The sequence below is a fragment of the Lampris incognitus genome, chromosome 4 (assembly GCF_029633865.1).
Source record: "Lampris incognitus isolate fLamInc1 chromosome 4, fLamInc1.hap2, whole genome shotgun sequence".
NCBI classification, from domain to species: Eukaryota; Metazoa; Chordata; class Actinopteri; order Lampriformes; family Lampridae; genus Lampris; species Lampris incognitus.
In genome coordinates, this window is record NC_079214.1 from 10,060,585 (window position 1) to 10,068,623 (window position 8,039).

Below are 8,039 nucleotides of genomic sequence, written 5' to 3' on the forward strand. Positions count from 1 at the left end.
TTGTGTCTTCTCGTTATCGAGTGTCTAAGAAAACTAAGAAAACACAGTTGTGTCACAAGCTCAAGTTTCAACTCAGCTGTTGAGCGTCATCATTACCGTGCGTGTCCCTGTGGTCAAACAGGAGGTCCACTGCATCAGATAACACAGACGGCTGCAAAACCAACACAAATGAATACACATACAGGTAATGATCTCATCTCATCTCATCTCATCTCATCTCATCTCCAGCTGCTTCTCCGGGGTCGGGTCACAGTGGCAGCAAGCTAAGTAGGGCACTCCCGACATCCCTCTCCCCAGCAACACCCTCCAGCTCCTCCTGGGGGATCCCAAGGTGTTCCCATGCCAGATTGGACATGTAGACCCTCCAGTGAGTTCTGGGTCTACCCCGGAGTCTTCTCCCAGTTGGACGTGGCTGGAAAACTTCCAAAGGAAGGCGCCCAGGAGGCATCCTGGTCAGATGCCGGAACCACCTCAACTGGCTCCTTTCGACGCAAAGGAGCAGCGGCTCTACTCCGAGCTCCCTCCGGATGTCCGAGCTCCTCGCTCTATTGCTAAGGCTGAGCCAAGACACCCTACGGAGCAAACTCATTTCAGCCGCTTGTATCCACGATCTCACCCTTTCCATCACTACCCAAAGCTCATGACCATAGGTGAGAGTTGGAACGAAGGTTGACTGGTAAATTGAGAGCTTTGCCGTCCGGCTCAGCTCCCTCTTCACTACAACGGTCCGGTACAACGTCCGCATTACTGCTGAAGCTGCACCAATCCGTCTGTCAATCTCCCGCTCCATCCTACCCTCACCCGTGAACAAGACCCCGATATACTTGAACTCCTTCACTTGAAGCAATAACTCATCCCCAACCCAGAGGGAGCAATCCACCATTTTCCGGTAGAGAACCATGGCCTCAGACTTGGAGGTGCTGACTCTCATCCCGGCCATTTCACACTCAGCTGCAAACCGCCGCAGTGTGTGATGGAGGTCGCGTTCAACAAAACCACATCATCTGCTGGAGGTCGCGTTCAACAAAACCACATCATCTGCGAAGAGCAGAGATGCAGTTCTGAGGTTCCCAAAACGGACACACTCCTCACCTTGACTGCGCCTTGAGATCCTGTCCATGAATATCACAAAAAGAGTCGGAGATAATGGACAACCTTGCCAGAGTCCGACACCCACAGAAAACGTGTTTGACTTTGTGCCGAGAATGCGGACACAGCTCTCACTTTGGTTACACAAGGACCGGATGGCTTGTAGCAACTGCCCCGGTACCCCATACTCCCGCAGTACCCCCCCACAGAGTGCCCCGGGATACACGGTAATCCATACTGACCACGGGGTACATAGCCACGGGGTACATACAGGTAACCTATACTGACAAACTTTTTCTGAATGTAAAATAATACAATAATACAAATTGGCATTTAATGCAGACAATTTGTTGTGTACACGTGGGAATGTGTGATATGCGACTCTAGGTTACTTAAATTGCAATGACGACTTGTAAAACCGACCGAGCAACGTAGTCTAATTTTAATTTATCCTTCGCAGAAGAGATTAAGGTGGCCCGTAAGAAACAAGGGCGGCAACACACTGACATCACAGTACAGTTAAGTGCTTATTAACTGGGTCTAAACGTCACTGTGCTTCCATTAGCACACTGCAGTAATTAAGTAACTAATGACTGCTGCTTTGGAGAAGCAGTTGTGAAAAGAAATGGTTTCACCACCAAAAACAGGCCCGGGATGACGAAGTCAAGATACCGAAAAACAAGGAGGAGGAAACAGTCCAACATTGGCGAAGACGGGATGAATCGTCACACTGAGCAGCTCGTGCGGGTACTGCTTACTGCACTTGTTTGTTTGCATGCAGGGTTCATCTTCACACCCCTGAATGCACTTCCATTATGCAAGCCAATCTGGTGCTACAAAGGAATACAGATGGGCTCATGAAGTAATACGGTCTGCTCTTGTGTGTGTGTGTGTGTATGTGTATCTGTCTGTTTGTGTGTGCTTGTGTGCATGCATTTGTGTTCACATATTTGTGTGTGTGTGTGTATGTGTGGGTATGAATATGTATGTGTGGGTGTGTGAATATGTATGTGTCTGTGGGGTGTGTGTGGGTATGTGTGTGGGGGGGTGCGTGTCTGTGTGGGTGTGTGTCTGTTGGTATGGGGGGGTATGTGGGGGGGGGGGGCGGCTTGCTGCCAGTGGAGAGAAACCCACACCAGCATTGTTAGATGTTTGTTACTTAATTGCCAAGCGTGACAGTGTGTCAAAATTTTCTTTGTGTTCGTCAACAAGTTCGTCAGGCAGCGTGGCGAGCATCAGACAGTGTGCTGCGGCGTGGCGAGCAGGGACAGTGACACTCTCCTCCCTGGCATCGTGTGCTACGGCAGACCGGCCTGACTGGCTCGGGGGCGAGGCAGTGACCTTGTCATTTAGCAGCGGAGACTGAATAACGTGGCGACGTGGACAACAAATCCTCATTTCCCATCACAGCAGGAAGAAGCTGTACTCTAATGCAGTGTTCCTCAACCGGGGGTCCGCGGACCCCTAGTGGTCCGTGGTGTAATTGCAAGGGGTCCGTGAAAATAAAATATCTTTAAAAAAAAAAGATCCTATGACATTTATAGAAATAGGATTATTTTACTCAAATGTGACTGAGACCTTTATCTACCTAAACTATAAAGGGTAACAGGACTTTTTTCTCTAATTACATCGGTTTCACAAGTGTAATTTATTGTATTTTAATAAGAGATCTCACTCCCGTTTGCATTGTTAAAAGTTGCTGCATAACAATTCTGTTGTTACATATATCTGAAAGTTACTGAATACATATTCTGTTTTGTTACATATATCTGAAAGTTACTGAATACATATTCTGTTTTGTTACATATATCTGAAAGTTACTGAATACATATTCTGTTTTGTTACATATATCTGAAAGTTACTGAATACATATTCTGTTTTGTTACATATATCTGAAAGTTACTGAATACATATTCTGTTTTGTTACATATATCTGAAAGTTACTGCATAAGAATTCTGTTTTGTTACATATATCTGAAAGTTACTGCATAAGAATTCTGTTTTGTTACATATATCTGAAAGTTACTGCATAAGAATTCTGTTTTGTTAACTATATCTAAGTTACAACTGAAAGCTCTTATTTTTGCCCCAAAGAGTGAATAAATGCTATAATGCAATTTAAAATGCAGTTTCTACTGTTTCCATCAAATTGCAACCCCCCTCCCCCAAGATCAGGTGGAGGGGTCCTCAGGGTAGATCAAAAATACGCAGGGGGTCCAGGACCCCAAAAAGGTTGAGAACCACTGCTTTAATGGACCCTTTTCGGGTTCGCTTTGTTGCCAGCTGAGCGCAGCGACGCCGCCCCCCCCCCCCCCCACCAGTGAGCGGCTGTAATCCCTCCTGGTGGGGAAACAACCTCCCTTCATTACAAAGCTCACCGGCTGTGAGAGCGCCCCCCCATAAAATCACGCATTAATGCACACACACCCAAAACTTTCTCATGTGCGCTCCCGCTAATTGTGACCAAAATGTTACTGGGCTCTTACAATAACCCCTTTTTTACCACAATCCTCCGATACACAACGGAGCGCGAGCGCCTGTGAACCGACAAAGCTCATTTCGGCGTTATTGGCTCTGAGTTATTATCCGGGTTGGTTAACACATATGCTCGCAACTCGCATTTCATCCCACCACGAGGACCAGGATTCCCAGTAAATCCTCTCTGAGGGGAGAACGAGCCTCTGGGGGCTAATGTGCCTTGTGTGTCACCCAACAGTCCCGCCACGCCTGGCCCCGCACCAACACTTCCTCATTACCCCGCACGTCACATGGCGCCAGTTAACTCATCATTAGTTACCGCTGTGCTGCCCTCTGCATGCCAGAGACAAAAAGACCCCCCCCCCCTCTCTCTCTCTGTCACACACACACACTGACAGTTGCAGTAGCTTTGCATAAAGGACAATATACCATCAACCATTGACATTTTTCTCTGTGAATTACACTCATAGCTAACAATCATATATATATATATATATATATATATATATATATATATATATATATGGTAGCACGGTGGCGCATTGGTAAGCGTGGTTGGGCGGCACGGTGGCGCAGAGATTAGCATGGTCGCCTCACAGCAAGAAGGTCCTGAGTTCGAACCCCGGGGCTGTCCAACCTTGGGGGTCGTCCCGGGTCGTCCTCTGTGTGGAGTTTGCATGTTCTCCCCGTGTCTGCGTGAGTTTCCTCCCACAGTCCAAAGACATGTAGGTCAGGTGAATCAGCCATACTACATTGTCCCTAGGTGTGAATGTGTGTGTGTGCGGGCCCTGTGATGGTCTGGCGGCCTGTCCAGGGTGTCTCCCCGCCTGCTGCCCAATGACCGCTGGGATAGGCTCCAGCATCCCCACGACCCTGATTGGAATAAGCGGCTTGGATAATATATATATATATATATATATATATATATATATATATATATATATGTGTGTGTGTGTGTAAGAATAAGTCATTTGTATTATTGTTATTCTCCATAACAGCCACTAAATAGAACATCCTCTGACTTTGGATTTGCCATTCCCTTTCCCCTCATCCATTTAAGGGTGTTTTTTTAAGCAACATTTACACACAGCTGCCCAAACATTTTTACTGAAACTGGCTCCAAGTGAATTTAGAACCAGAAACGGGCTGCGGGGGAGAAGGGTGGAGACTTGGGTATCTGTACACGAGGCATGGATGATCTACAGTGTCATAAAACCAATTACCCTGTTGGACCTTTTTCTGTATTGCAGTGATTTACATCGCTGAATCATAGTTAATTGGGCGCTTTTTGCCACTGATGAGCAGAAAAAGGCTCCATAACTTCACAGTTGAAATAAATTCATACGGCTGATTTAGATTCTATAAAAATAGAAAACAAAAAAAAAACTGATTCAATTATTATTCACTCCCTTTATCTAAATCAAGTCTGGTGTGACTCATGCTGCATCCAAGTCATGCCAAGTCGTACTTTTTCTCCAAGTCCGTAACACGTCACAACCCGGCTATCGAAGTAGCTCACGTTCACGTGCTTTATGGTCGGAAAATTGGAGATCAGATGGAGGCAGGTGAAGGTGGAGTTGAGTGTCTGCTTTATATGTGGCTTCCACAGGATACTGAATAACATAGCACATTAGTCATCAAATAATAGCCATCCATCTTTTAAATGTCCACTTCTGGTTCATTTTCATTGTCGTAGCCCATCGAACTGTGACACAAATTTCCCACTCAAGGGATTCGGGGTTCATTGCCTGGCCAGTGTTAATGGGAAAATGAATAGGGGTATAAAATTATTGCCTCGAACGATGTCTGACGCCAACAATGACTATTTTGCTTAAGAGATTTGGATTTAATACGGATTTCTGTATTTACTAAGGTGGCTGTGCACAAAATGTTAAAACACAAGTAAAAACTGTAAACATGGCTAGCCTTAACTAGCTTAGCATTTCAGCATTTTACGCTGTTGTGGCTTGTAGGCCACAAAAGAAAGAAAGGGCGGCTTTAGCATGCACGTCCGCATTTAGTTTGTTAGCAAAAAAGAGAGAAGAGTTATACATTATTTATATATTATACAATAATAACTAATATATAATTTTTATTTTTTTTTGAGGAGAGCCACTATCCAGAGTGAAACAACGAACATCTACGAGTACATCAGAAAGAGGGCCCCCCCCAGGACAAACTGCTGAGTGAATACTTCAGGCAGCAGAAGAAAGAGAATGTGAAGGAAGATGAAGAGGAGGTATCATGGACGACTAAGCCCCTCCGTGGGACGTACCATCGACAGATAGATGATGTGGCTGATATCGAGAAATCCCACGAGTGGCTAGAAAAGGCTAGACTGAAGGACAGCACAGAGGCTCTGATCATAGCAGCACAAGAACAGGCACTCAGCACCATATCAGTTGAGGCAGGGGTCTGCAACACCAGACAAGACCCAAGACGCAGGCTGTGCAAAGACGCCCCTGAGACAGTCCAGCACTTAGTAGTAGGGTGTAAGATGCTAGCTGGGGAAGCGTGCACGGAAAGGCATAACCAAGTGGCTGGGATAGTGTACAGGAACATCCGTACTGAATACAGACTGGAAGTCCCCAAGTCCAAATGAGAGACACCCCCAAAGGTGCTTGAGAATGGCAGCACTAAGGTCCTGTGGAACTTCAACTTCCAGACTGACAAGCAGGTGCTGGCTAACAGACCAGACATTGTGGTGGTCGATAAGGAACAGAAGACAACAGTAGTGATGGATGTATCAATCCCATGCGACAGCAACACCGGGAAGAAAGAGCATGAGAAGCTAGAGAGATACCAAGGGCTGAGGGAAGAACTAGATTGGATGTGGAAGGTTAATGCCACAGTAGTCCAAGTGGTAATTGGAGCACTAGGGGCTGTGACCCACAAACTAGGAGAGTGGCTCCAGTAGATTCCAGGAACAACATCTGAAGTCTCTGTCCAGAAGACTGCGGTCCTAGGAACAGCTAAGTTACTGCACAGAACCCTCAAACTCCCAGGCTTCTGGAAGAGGACCTAAGCTTGAGGAAGACACACACCACCCGAAAAAGGGTGAGAGGGAGAGATTTTTTTAAATATACATATTGTGCTGATAAAAATGTAGAGGGAATCCACCCTATGGCAATTCTGTTTTGGTTTCACATATTCAAAGGCCAAAACGACTCATAAGCGGGAACCAAAAATCATATTCATTTTTGCCATAGATGAAACAATAATGGATCAGGAAGTGACCCAGAAGCCATGAAAAGACAATACTTCAGTGTCCTATAGTAAGAAATGTCTTATTGTTCACATACAATATTGGAAAGAGCAGTTACGTCACTACACTGCCAACTCGCGTTACATCAAGAATTACGATTTCTCCCGACTTGATCAGCCAACATCGTAAGGTTTTCATGTGGCATGTCCTGGCTGGAAACATATTCAGACTGTAAATCTAACACCACTTGCATGCTGGGTAAGTTGTGGTGCAGTTGCAGCCAGTCAGCCTGACTGGCTTCAGGCAGGTTAAAACATGGCTGCACCCCAAACGAAGACTCACACCAGAGTCTGGGAGGCGGCTGATCCGTGTTAGCGCTCTCTCCAAATACAGACTGTCTGTGGACCTCCTGTTTTAATTATGCCTTATCTGGTGTTTTCAAGTCTTGTGTTTTAATGAACAGGCTGTTGAGCCCTCATTTAAAATCGCTGGGCCTCATTTATCACGGTACTTACAACCCAATGCACAAACAAATACCAACTTTCACACACGAAAAGTGGGATTTATCAAAGTTTTTGAGTCCAAAGTGTTTGGATGTCGGATGGAAATGAATAAAAAACCAAGACCACGCGCAAGACGTGTTTAAACTCCACATTTCTACACCTACGGGGAACTTTTTACTTTTGTTCAACAACAAAAGGTTCCTAAAAAAATTTTCAAAATCACTTTTGATGTTGTGAAAGTGGGAAGGGTTTCAAGTCGTCTGCAAATTCATTCTTCACACAACGACTTCCATCACCCCGCTGACGGCTCAGCGCTCACTGTGAATAGCTTGAGGAAAAACTGTTTGCCTTTGCCTGTCCTCCTTTATGTGACTCTTTGGATAGCAAACAAAGTATTCTTGATAAGAATCCCACAGCTTCTCACCCCACCTTGGTATTTAGCTAGTTCGGGGTAGGTATGAACGATATGGCCAAAACAACCTATCCAACGTGGTCAGATGAACCGTCGTATGAACTCGTCCATGAGGTATGTGGAAACCTTCAGTCTTGCACAGTTGACATGGCTGAAAGTGTGCACATGTAACTACAGGAACATCCAGCATGCATCACCAGTCTCTGTCTGGAAGAATGATAAAGCGAAACTAACATGATTTTTCACTTAGTATTTTCCAGAGGACGTGCTGGAGACTGCCAGACCAAGTGGAAGAAGAATAGTCTGATGAGGCTGAAATTGAGCCATGTGGCCTTCATGACAAGCACCATGT